Genomic DNA, 13,381 nt, shown 5'->3' with positions numbered 1-13,381 from the left:
TTGTACCATCTCTCTGTTCCCAGCCCTGGTATTTCTCAGAAAAGAAGATAGCAAGCAGCCCCTGTCACATTTATTGTAAGATTAGATGCAATGTAGGAGCTGACATAACTGTATGAGGAGCTGCTGCTATCCCATTTTAAAGAAAGGAAAATGAAGTCTTCAAGAAGTTAAGCCCCTTGGCCAACTTCTACAGGTTCTGAGTAACCAAGAAGAGACAAATCCGGATAGTTCTGATTGAGTAATGCCTTGACCGTTGTGTTCATGCCTCCTTCATGGCTCCAACACGTCTGTTGGTCCTTCTATATTTGTCAGCAGTATTAACAATTCCTACCAAGATCCACACCCATATTGGTAGCTCCACAGGGCAGGGACATTTGATCTGCTCAGCAGTCTATCCCTGGTGCTTAGAACTGTTTGGCATAGAGTTGACACTCAGTAAATATTGGTTGAATGAATGAATGAGTTAACAAACGAGTGAATACAAAATGAATTAGGATTTCAATTAATACAGGATACTGTGTTCCTAAACCTTTTCACCAGCAGAGATCTCTTTTATTAATTTCTTCCCATGGGCCTCATGCTTTGATAAATTTTGTCTTCCAAGCTGAGACCAGTGACAAATTGGGTTTCCCTATGTTTAATTAATCAAAGACAGATAAATTGCTAACCAGCACATCTAATCAGCATGAAATACGTAAGTGCTGTAACCAGCCTGAGTTGTTTAATTTCAGGCTACAAAAATTCAATAACCTGTTGGTATAGGTGTCCTCATTTGCAAGAAAATGGACAATAATTCTCATTATTTTAGAATTCCAAAACCAGCTTGTGAAGTTTTAGAGATCAGGAGACCTAGTTTAGAAAACATGTCCCTAATACAATTAATGCTGAACATCACTGTGACCTCTTATAGAAGGTGTGGGCTTCGTTGTGAGCAAATAAGGAAACTTCTGCATTTGGTAAAAATAATTTTTGAAAATCTTTAAATCTCCCACCTTCAGGTTTTGTATATAGAATTTTCTCCAGTAATGCATCTGTAAATCTGTAGTGTGACTCAGTAATGTGCAACACATAATCGAGTGTATCTGTGCAAACTACAATTGGATATATGGAATGTAATTATATATAACTGGATATCCAATATTCGTGTATGATTGAATTGGCAGGTTAAATGTGCCTAGGATGTAACTCCACGGTAATATTTTCATATATGCAAAACAATATATAAATATGTAGGTTAGCAAGGATATTAAATAAACTCCCTTGTACCTCCAGTTTTAAGGACTAAATAGACATTGCCAAGAGTTGTGAATTTCTGTGTTACCATTCCTGTGAGTATTCCTTTGTCTGCTCTCTCCCATCAACATTTTCCTGCACTTTGCTTTGCTTTTCAATTTTACCACATATGTTTTTATTACTAAACAATAGCTCATTTAACTTTCTTGTATATTGAGATTTATATAAATGGTATCACATAGCATGTACTTTTGTGTGAGTCACATTTTTTGCCCAACCTTATGTTTCTGACAGTGTGCATGTGGCTGTAGCTCACTCATTTTCATTGTTCTACAGAAAGTCATTTTTCAACTTACAGTATTACTTTCCTAAAATTAATTACTATTATCTCATTAAGCCATATAAGACAAATGCTTTGAGACAGAGAAATTACACTAACTGAAGCAACAAACAACTTCAAACCTAAGCAGTGTTAACAAAATAAAAAGTTCTATTTTATGCTCATCTCACAGTGCAGTGCAAGTGAGCAGCTCTGTTACAAGAATTAACTCAGGGATCCAAGCTCTTTACACTTCATGACACCAAGATCATCAACACTGGCTTTCTGGTGGCCATGGAAGGATAGGAGAAAACAGATCTTGCAGGGCTCAGAGGAAACTGAGAACTGCCTTGCGTGCACCCAGGAAAAGGAAATGGACTTGGTAAGAGTTTCCATGGTCTTTGTGAAATCTAAAATGCTACAAAAGGGTTTATCAGGCTCAGAATCAAAGACTGGCTTAATAGAATTTTTTTTTATAGGCTTTTTTTTTTTTTTTTTGACAGGCAGAGTAGACAGTGAGAGAGAGAGACAGAGAGAAAGGTCTTCCTTTTGCCGTTGGTTCACCCTCCAATGGCCGCCGCGGCCGGCGCGCTGCGGCCGGCGCACCGCGCTGATCCGATGGCAGGAGCCAGGAGCCAGGTGCTTTTCCTGGTCTCCCATGGGGTGCAGAGCCCAAGCACCTGGGCCATCCTCCACTGCACTCCCGGGCCACAGCAGAGAGCTGGCCTGGAAGAGGGGCAACCGGGACAGAATCTGGCGCCCCAACCGGGACTAGAACCCGGTGTGCCGGTGCCGCTAGGCGGAGGATTAGCCTAGTGAGCCGCGGCGCCGGCCAGGCTTAATCGAATTTAAGAGTTATCCAATCTACCCCCCTTTATCATCCAGTAAATGTGTTTTTAGTACCAACTATGTATGAGGTAATAATTGTATGATAACTATAGCATCTTTTGATTAAGAACATTGTAATTGAATGCCACTCAAGCCAGGGAACTCATTGGCCCCAGGAAAGCAACTCCATATTTGCACAATCTAAACTGATTACTATTCATATTCTAGCAGTCCCCAGTGATGACAAAAGTGAGAATATGTCTGTGCTTGTCCACAGCCAAAAAAGGACCTCAAATGATCCACAGACCAGATTGGTTACAGGGATCACCAAATGCTGGAGTCGTGTATGATAAGGACAATAATCTCACATTAGGAATGCAGCCCCTCACTGGGGCTGTTCTCTTTGCTCATGTTCTAACAAATTGTCATATAATGATTTCTAAAGTTTGGATGTCCAAATCTCAAAACAGTGGGGCCAGCTGGGTTTTGCTTTTATCTAACTGTTCTTCAATATTTGTCCATTCTCTCTCTCTCTCTCTCTCTTTCTCTCTCTCTCTCTCTCTCTCTCTCACACACACACACACACACACACACACTCATACTGAGACCAATGTATTGTTTCTAACTGATGAAGACATTTTTAACTTTAAGAATTGGCAATGGTTCCCATAGCTAGAAACCTTGGACGAACACTCCTCCCCTGTATGGTAGGTATTTGCACAGGATGTGTTTGGTCATTTTCCACAGCCTCTAGAAAAGGTAAGGATTTCTGAAGATACACAGGTATTCACTTAAAGGCAAAGCTCAGGTTTTAAGAGGGAACAGCACAATTACATCTTATTCCCAGAAAAAAATGCTAAAACTTTTTCTCCATTCTATAATACTTTCCATTCTATGAATTCTAACTTTATTAACTGTTTGGAGACTCACTATGAAATTAAATAACCATTTTGCTTCTATATGTATATGAGGATAACTCCTGAAAAAATTTTAGCCAAACTACCTTTAAGTTAGATTCCTAGTTATGTTTAGGCCACAAATTGGCAAACTTTTTCCTATAAATAGTTGTTGTGTAATAAACAATTTAGGCTTTATGTGTATATTTTTCTTTCCACTGCAACCACTCAAGTATCTCTGTTGTTATGGCATCAAAACATTAAAAAATGAAAAGATATGACTGTGTTCTAACAAACTTCATGATAAAAGCCAGTAATGAGCCACCATCATAGTTTCCTGAGCCTCAGATCCTTAGCATGCAGCTCTTTTTCTTTTTCTGATGAATGTAGACTCCAATGCCGGTTCTCTGAGAAGAGAGTGGAACTAGGAAAGTAGGTCTGAAACCAGCAGAAAGGGGCTCTCCTTCCCTTTCTTGAGCTTCACTCTCTTGACTCCCATCTTGGAAGACTGTAGACTTGCTGGTGGGTGCCCTCCAGGAAAGAGAGCAATAATGGTCTCTGGCACTTGCCAAGGAGGCACCTGTAGACCTTGACAAAAAGGACCATGCACTTCCCTCCAGACTAAAAGGAGTGGACTCTGCACAGTGGGCCACCTGATCTAGCCCATGCTACCCTGTGTTTATGCCCCCACTATTACCCAGAACCCTCAGCAACACCCTCTTCATCTCTGCATGCTTAGTCCAAGCTCTGTTGCCTGAAGTAAAGACAAGGGGGACAGCAGCAGCCCTGAGGCCAGACTGCTAGGAGTTATGGCCTTAAGAGATCCTACCTTCCTGGATAGGCATTGTGCTACGCCACCATCATCACCTCTTGGGGTTTTCCTTTAGAAACTCAGAGTCTTTGTGTTCAAGGTGAAGCCCCTGGCAAGCCCCTGGCTGCTCTACTCTCCTGACCATTCAGTGTTGCCCTTCTCTCTCCTCTATCACACCTACATGCTAGAAAAGTCCTGTTAACTCTCCCACAATGCTCCTCCCCTAGTCATCCTCATCTCAGTAACTGTCAGCTCCATTATTCTATACTTCGTGTCAAAAACCTTAGAGTCAGCCTCTGAGGCTTTTTACTCTCTACCTCTACCTCACTAACTCTGGTTTAATTCAATCCTTTCTCATCACTTCCACCTCTGCCACCCTAGGCCAAGACATATCACCTCTTCCCATATCTCCAACCCCTTGGAGTTCACCTCAAGTCTCCTAATTTTAAACATCTTCTGTCTGTTCGTGACAGCTTCCAAATGTTCAACTCTGACCTAGATGTGCTTCTGAGAGCCAGGCTCACCTTGTCCACACCTCCACACGATGTCAATGAACTTCCTGGACTTAACATGCGCACACCTGAACTTCTGCTCTTCCTCTTACACCAGATCTCCGAAGCGCTGCCCACCTCAGCAAACAGCAACTCATCCCCCCGTGGCTCAGAGAAAATCTAGAACCATCCTTAATTTCTTTTTTTTTTTTTTTTGACAGGCAGAGTGGACAGTGAGAGAGAGAGAGAGACAGAGAGAAAGGTCTTCCCTTGCCATTGGTTCACCCTCCAATGGCCATCGCGGCTGGCGCACTGCGCTGATCCGAAGGCAGGAACCAGGTGCTTATCCTGGTCTCCCATGCAGGTGCAGGGCCCAAGCACTTGGGCCATCCTCCACTGCACTCCCTGGCCACAGCAGAGAGCTGGCTTGTAAGAGGGGCAACTGGGACAGAATCCAGTGCCCCGACCAGGACTAGAACCCACCGCAAGGCAGAGGATTAGCCTAGTGAACCGCAGCCGGCCCATCCTTAATTTCTATCTCTCCCTCTCCTTCACTTTCTCCTCCCTACCTCTTGTTTCCCACTAAAAAAAAAATCTATCAGCAAATCCTGCTGCTTCAACCTTTAAAATGAATCAAACAATTCTCACCCACACTACTGCAGTCACATTAATGCATTACTTTCATAGATGGTTGCAATAAACCTCTGCCTCCTGTTTCCAACTTTGTCTTCCTGAAGTCTATTCTCAGCCCAGCAGGCAGATTGTTATTTTAAAACTAAAGTCAGATGATGTCACCCCTCTCCTTCTAGACTATTTGTCTGACAAACTTGGCCAACACTCTAATTATAAACTGAAGTCAGGATGAGGGTGGAATGGTGGACTCTGGTATTCAATAATCAATAAATTAGGAAGTACCAGGATGTTCATGTTGATCCAGGACTGATCCATATTAAAAACTGGTTTATTTTCACTTAGAGAATGTTCATCTGCTCTGATAACAGCCAAATGCTCTTCCCTTTTTCTTTCTCTGGCCAATTCTCTTGGATTTACTGCTTAATTAGTCAGTGATTATTGAGGGGATTTATAATAATTTTATAAGAAGGAGCTCTCTATTTTCTGAATACTCAACAGCTATACATTTGTAATAAATGTAGACAAATATGCCAAGCTATCTAATTCAAAAATACTTTCATAATTTAAACCCATTTGGGCCTCACAATATTGGTAAAAAAATATGTAGCATTTTTGAATGCTTATCATGGTGTTTGCTCACAGTAAAAACTCAAATGTTTATTAAAGAACCCTATGAGGTTACTACTATTTCACACATATTTTGAAATAACAAATTGAGGCCCAGAAAGGAAAAGTAACTTTCCCGAATACACATGCAAGTGAAAATTGAATTCACATGCAGATACTTCTGGTTACAAAGCGGGACTCTGTTTGACTTCACTACAATGTTGTTGTAAAGGAAGAATTGTAGCATATTTCTAAAAGCATGAGTTCCAATGTCAGTTTAGCCATATTTGAATCCTACCATGATTTTGATATCATTTTGTCCAAATTCTGTTGCTTCTCCATCCAAGCCTTAGTGTCCTCATCTGAAAAGTGGGACAGGTATTACCTACGATAAGAGATGGTAAGGGCAGAGTGAGATAAAGTAAGTAAAATGCTACAACATCTTCATTATTATTATCCTGGTTGAGAAGTGAGGAAAGAAGGAACAATGAAATGAAGTAATAGCACTGGATTACTATTCCTAGAACAGTCAAGAAGGGCACAAACTTATGGAATTGCTAATATTCCACCATTTTAGATCTACTGAAGGAAATGGCAGTTTCACATCATCCAACCTAATAGGACTTCTGTGCCAAGTTCTCGGCTCTAGTTACTGGACTATAGAGGAGAATTTCAGAGCGATGGTGTTGGCAGCTTTTCATAATCTTCATTTGAAGATCTGTCTCTCAGGATTCCCTTATTGTCAGTGATAGTAGGAATAAAAAAATATAGGCACTTCTAAATTTCAATATTATCACAAATTCAGCAGCTTAAAACAATGCATTGATTATCTCAATTTCTGAGAGCCAAGAGTCCAGACATGGCTTTGGTGGGGTCTTTGTTTAGGGTCTCACAAGAAACAGTTAAGTTATTATCTACAGTTGCCATCTTATTTGGGTAAAGTTAGGAATGATATGGTTCCAAACTCTTAAAGCTATAGGCAGAGTTCAGTTCCTTGTGGCTGTAGGACCAAGACCTTCAGCTCCTGCCACCTGCTGGCTGAGGTCCACCCTCCACTCCTTGAGGCTGCTCATAGTTCTTCCTCATATGAGATTTCCCAACTGGTTGCTTCAAAGCCAGCATGGAAATCAGACAGGCTTGCAAATCTTCTGTCATTGACCTTATAATCACTTTCATTCAATCGCATATATTCCATCACTTCAGCCACATTCTGTTGGTTAGAGGCAAGTCACAGGCCCTAGCCACACTCAAGGGAAGATATTACACAAGGAGTAAGCAGGAGATAATGATCTTGGGAACATCACAAAAGTCTCTACAATGCAAAGGGTGGTGACAGAAATCCATAAGGAAAACAATGATATGTATGCTTGCATCAAGTGGTAAGAGGTATAAAAAATATCTACTATCAGCTTGCCATAGGATACCTACTGATGTCAATGACTTGAAAAACTAGCAAGTGAAATGACAGATTCCAGCCAAAAGGTTGGAAGTTTAAAACTACATTTAAGATTTGTGCACTTTAGATATGTTATAACTCAATAAAATAGTGCTGTAGGCTTTTTTTTCTACTATTTCTTACCATGTCTTTTTAAGTAGCCATAATTTATTTCTTCCTATGAGCTGTACGCTGGTGGCAACCTAATTTTTAACACTATTAAATGCCTGATTATTTTCCTTGTTTTAAATAACAAAAGTAATTCTAATTTAGTTCTCATTCAACTGAAACAAACAAAAATCCCAATTTAATATATTGTTACCCTCCTGAATAAGCTGGAAAAGTCAAGCATGGTTGTTTCATTTTAATATCTGATCTCCTAAATAAACTGACAGAGAAATGACACACTTCGATTGAATTTATCAAATGTTTATTATTTTTGGTACCAGTTATTCAGGGTAATTATGGCTCTATAACTCTGTAAACATGTTCTGATGTAAACAACAGAGAAAATTGCATTTTTGAACGCTCCAACTGTGCCCACAACATAATCAGAAGCAGTAATTTATTACTCAAGCTAATAATTAGAAGTAATTAACTACTAGAAGCAATTAAGAATAGCAATTTATTTCTTAACATAATGTAATGAGCTGCATTTTCAATGTATGTTTGAATATTTAGCAACCAGTAATTACTTCTAGAGGAAAGAAAGAAATGTGTGGTTTAGTTCAGTATCCTAGATGCCTGGCATGGGTGTCAACCTGGCCCATTAACATGGAGATTTGATGAGTCACTGGATAGAATCCTGAAGAAAATTCTGTGACATTTGGAAAGAAATTTTCAGGGCCAGCGCCACAGCTCACTTGATTAATCCTCTGCCTGCAGCACCGGCATCCCATATGGGCGCCAGTTCTAATCCAAGTTACTCCTCTTCCAGTCCAGCTCTCTGCTGTGGCTGGGAGGGCAGTGGAGGATGGCCCAAGTGCTTGGGTCCTGCACCCGCATAGGAGACTAGGAGGAAGCACCTGGCTCCTGGCTTCAGATCAGCGCAGCGCTGGCTGTTGCAGCCATCTGGGGAGTGAACCAACTGAAGGAAGACCTTTCTCTCTGTCTCTCTCTCTCACTGTGTATAACTCTACCTGTCAAATAAAATGAAAAGAAAAGAAAAAAAGAAAAAAAGAAATTGTCTCGTGATTTGGCATCTCTTTGACCACTGAAGAGCATTTACTGTCTTTTAGGCTTTGTGTCATCTTTGCTAAGCACTGGTAATATAAAAGTGAACCTCATCAGTACAGCCTCTCCCCAAAAGAAGTCACACCTCAGAGGAAAAGAGAAACAACATGCTACACGGCAGGATGGGGAAGTACACGGGGCTACGGGAATATAGCACAGAGTATGGGGAAGTACACGGGGCTAAGGGAATATAGCACAGAGTATGGGGAAGTACACGGGGCTACGGGAATATAGCACAGAGTAAAGGCTTTTCGGTTTGTTTTTACCACTGCACCTGTGTGTTCTGAGTGGCATGGAAACCAAAGTGTTAGCCAGATAAAGAAAAGAGAGGAGAGTCTTTGCAAACACTAGGATAAAACTTCCCAAGGGTAGGAATGAACTGAACACCTCTGAGGATCTAAAGAAACACCCCGAAGGCTGCAGCAGAGAAAGCAGAGGAAAGAGCAGGTGCCAGGTTAGTCCCTAAGTGTACAGCCATATGCTCCATACTCAGGAGAGTGGTCTTGACCTTAAGAACAATGCAGAATCATTGGAGGGTTCTGAGCTAAGGAATGACACAGAATTTCCCTTCCTAAAAGATCTCTCTGCCCAGTGTTTGAAAACAAATTGAAGAAAGACAAGAGAGGGTGTGAGAAAGCCAGCCAGCATGCTAATCAGCAGCTATTTAGTCCAACTGTGCCCACAACATAATCAGAAGCAGTAATTTATTACTCAAGCTAATAATTATTGCTAATAATTATATATAAGCTAATAATTATGACTATTTAGGAGTAACGTTGGGACTACTCAGTGATAAGTTAAACAGAATGATGACAGGAAGAAAGGCAATGGCTGGTACAGTGAATGAATGTGGAATCCTAAGCTGATCCCAGGAAGATGAGACTCGGATCAGGTTGTAGAGTTGGCTGATGTTGTGTTTTGAAACATCGTGGCGGGAGAGGGGCAGCAGATGAGCACCCTGGCCTGAAGCGCCAGAATCTCATATGGGCGCCTGTTCTAGTCTCGGCTGCTCCTCTTCTGATCCAGCTCTCTGCTATGACCTGGGATACCAGTAGAAGATGGCCCAAGTCCTGGGTTGCCCGCACCCGCGTGGAAGACCCGGAGGAAGCTCCTGGCTCCTGGCTTCGGATTGGCGTAGCTCTGGCCGACGCAGAGTGAACCAGTGGATGGAAGACCTCTCTCTCTCTCTCTCTCTCTCTCTCTCTCTCTCTCTGCCTCTGCCTCTCTGTAACTCTGCCTTTCAAATAAATAAATAAATCTTTAAAAAAAAAAAAGAAACATCATGGATTTGAGGTACCCACAAGACAGGAAGGGAGCTGCCAAGTAGGGAGGGCCTGTGCTCATCATCCAGCACGTGGACAACAGGCCTCACATGTTTGTGTGTCAGGCAGAGAGCAGAAGACATATTTGAAAGAAAATGTGGGATGAGGGGAAAAGTCCAGCTTAGAACTGAACCTAGAAATCCCCCAGCAGCAAGCACTCCGCATCCCTTCCCAAGCCTCCCCAGTCATGTCCCAGCGCCCAGGGGTTCCCACAGATGCTGACAATTCTTCCCAGGCAGCCCCAGCCCCCTCCCTCCACCTGCAAGCCTTCTGAGGGAGGCTGCTCTGCGGCTGTGCTGTTGAGGTCCCCCAAGAGAACTCCGTGGTGCATTTCTTAGAGCCTTCCGTTTTCTCAAAGCTGCACACTCCTGAGGAACCTGCAGGGATTTGTTCTCCTGTCTCCACACCAACTTTGATGCACAGATAAAAACGGCCCTCTCTGTCACTCCGGGAGATGCGTTGTCCTCATCCGATTCACATCACAACCCCCTCCCCTCCGACCCATAAAGATTTATTTATTTATTTGTAAAGCAGATTTACAGAAAGAACAAGAGACAGAGAGGCAGAGACAGAGAGAGAGACAGAGAGAGAGAGATCTGCTCTCTGCTGATTCACTCCCCAGATGGGGCTGGGCCAGGCTGAAGCCAGGAACATGGAACTCCATCCGAATCTCCCATGTGTCATACCACAGGTCCTCTACCACAGGTGAGGTATAGTCCACGGCACCGGCTCAAATGGTAGGTACCATGCTGGTTTCTCCGGTGTCTCCTCTCACTTGACCTAAAACCAGCCACCCCCAGGGCTCACGGGCTTTGAAACCTGGGCTGGAGCTGAGGGCATGCTGAGGGCCTTGGACAAAACTGGTTCCTATAGCTCAGTTTTGTTTCCTGAAAAAGCTGATGGTGATAGTGTGGGGTGAAGGCAACACCAACTCAATTAATGGACATTTCCGCAGTGTTCACAATTAATGAAATCAATGCACCTTATCTTTTAAATTTTCCATTAAAATCCTATGAGGCAAATGGCATGGCTCTCCATACAGATCAGGAACCTAAGGACTCAGAGAGCTTAAGTTGACGACTAAAATCACACAGCAAGTTATTGGCACTACAGTAATTGAAAACTATATCTTAGAACTCTAAATTTTAGATACTTCTTGTTACACCAGGCTCAAAGCTGCTCAAGGTAGAAAAACTGTAACTTATAAAAGATTTCATAAGTCTATGTCACCACATATGTGAATTCTGATATGATAGTTCAGAGGAACGTGAGTCCAAGAAGATTTTTTGATCACATTAATGAAAAGACTGAAAAATTCTATGAGAGAGTTGTAATTCCAGGAAGAATATGATGGGAGACTTGAGAGACAAAAACACAAATAAAAGGCAAACTATGTAGATCTCCACTTGAATTTACAAAAGAAAGAAACTGAACTGTTTTCAAAGTATCCTCCATCATCAGATAAGGAATCATTCAGGATACCCATTAAGATAGAGATTCTCTGACCCTTTCCAGACCTACAGACATAGAATCCCTGGCAATGAGACCAAGAAATTTGAATTTTAAAAATATATATGCAGTGGTTCTTTTGCTCCCTAAAGTTAAAGACTGAAACAGCCCATTGGAAACCTGTTTATCCGCCTGTTAACGGAAAATGAGAGCAGCAGCTGGGTACAGAACAAACTAAGTTTCCTTAATATAATGATTTTCACAGTAAGTGCAAGCCGCAGAGCCCTTGGGGAGTGCCAATCAATAGAAGCAGGTGCTGTGGGAAAGAAAACCGAATTTGGCTGTGAAAATTTTAGATCCAGGTCACTTGAGAAAGTCACTTAAATGTTGGGCCTCAATTTCCTCATCTAAAAATGATAAAAATGAATTCCTGGTTTCCAAGTTTATTTGAAGCATTAAATAAGATTCAGAAACTAGAACTTCGAAGAAGTTAAAGTTCTACCCTTAGAAAAGCTCTGTGCCCTTTGCCTGATCATGTTTTTGTAAGTTTCTATCCATGCATCACTACCAATAGGACTGCAGAAAATAACAAACATTAAAATCAAGCTCTGGACATGAGGTGTTAGCAAGTTGAGTGCCCAGTGCCCTGAAAAGCCAGCTCCCTATTTAATTTCATTACAAAAGATGGATTATGGTAGATTACCAAGCTAGTTGCAGACAAGAAGATGAAATAGAAACTATCATTCTTCTATATCCCCTTCTTATTCCCCATTTTATTTTAAACTATTGGCTCCAAAGCTGAGCCTTACCTTATCGTGCATCCTAAATAAAAATCATAGATTACTCTCTGAAAAGCAAAATTTATGTGTATGCATTTTGAATATGATATGCTAAGATGTGGTTCTCCTGAACTGCATTTTATTTATTTTTTAATTTATTTTTATTTAATTTTCGTGTTCGAGATAACATTTTTAATTTACATTATAGCCAAAGGTTTAATGCTCCACCAAATAAAGGATTCAACAATGGAAAAGTAAAAAGCCCACAGTTCAGCAGGAGTAGTCAAGGGCTATAAACGGTAACCAGATGAAGAGATGTCAGGTTCATTCATACACAGTAAATTTTCTTTTTTTTTTTTTATTTTTTTGACAGGCAGAGTGGACAGTGAGAGAGAGAAACAGAGAGAAAGGTCTTCCTTTGCCGTTGGTTCACCCTCCAATGGCCGCCGCGGCCGGCACGCTGCGGCCAGCACGCTGCGGCCGGCGCACCGCGCTGATCCGATGGCAGGAGCCAGGAGCCAGGTGCTTTTCCTGGTCTCCCATGGGGTGCAGGGCCCAAGCACTTGGGCCATCCTCCACTGCACTCCCGGGCCACAGCAGAGAGCTGGCCTGGAAGAGGGGCAACCGGGACAGAATCCGGCACCCCAACCGGGACTAGAACCCGGTGTGCCAGCGCTGCTAGGCGGAGGATTAGCCTAGTGAGCCGCGGCACCGGCCAGTAAATTTTCAAATAATCACAGATGATTATACTATTTCACTCTTAATCATTTGTTTAACAAAGAATCAAAACAAAGTTTGACAAAGTTATGTTCACAGAAACATGGTTACACCAGGCATTTCTTTCTTTTGTATTTTTGTTTTTATTATCTTTTTTTTTTTATTTTAGTTCCCACATATAAGGGAGAATACATGGTGTCTTTCTGTGGTCTGGCTTATTTCAGTCAACATGATGTCTTCCAGTTACAACTGTTTTGATGTAAATAATATAATTTCATTCTTTTTATAGCTGAATAATATTCCATTGTGTATATATAATACATTTATCTTCTTTATACATTCATCTGATAACAGATACCTTGGGTGATTACATATTTTGTCTATTTTGAATAGTGTTGCTGTGAACATAGTGGTGCAGCCATCCCTTGGATAAAATATGTTCATGTCTTTGGGGTATATACTCAATTATGGGATTGCTTGATCATATGATAACTCTATTTCTAGTTTTTTTAAGAAATCTCTATACATTTTCCATAGTGGCTGCACTAATTTACATTCCCACCAACAGGTATAAGAGTTCCCCTTTTTCTAAACCCTTGCTAGCATTTGTTACTCTCTGTCTTTTGGAT

This window comes from Oryctolagus cuniculus, chromosome 6 (assembly GCF_964237555.1).
Source record: "Oryctolagus cuniculus chromosome 6, mOryCun1.1, whole genome shotgun sequence".
Lineage (NCBI taxonomy): Eukaryota > Metazoa > Chordata > Mammalia > Lagomorpha > Leporidae > Oryctolagus > Oryctolagus cuniculus.
This window is presented reverse-complemented; position numbering follows the sequence as displayed.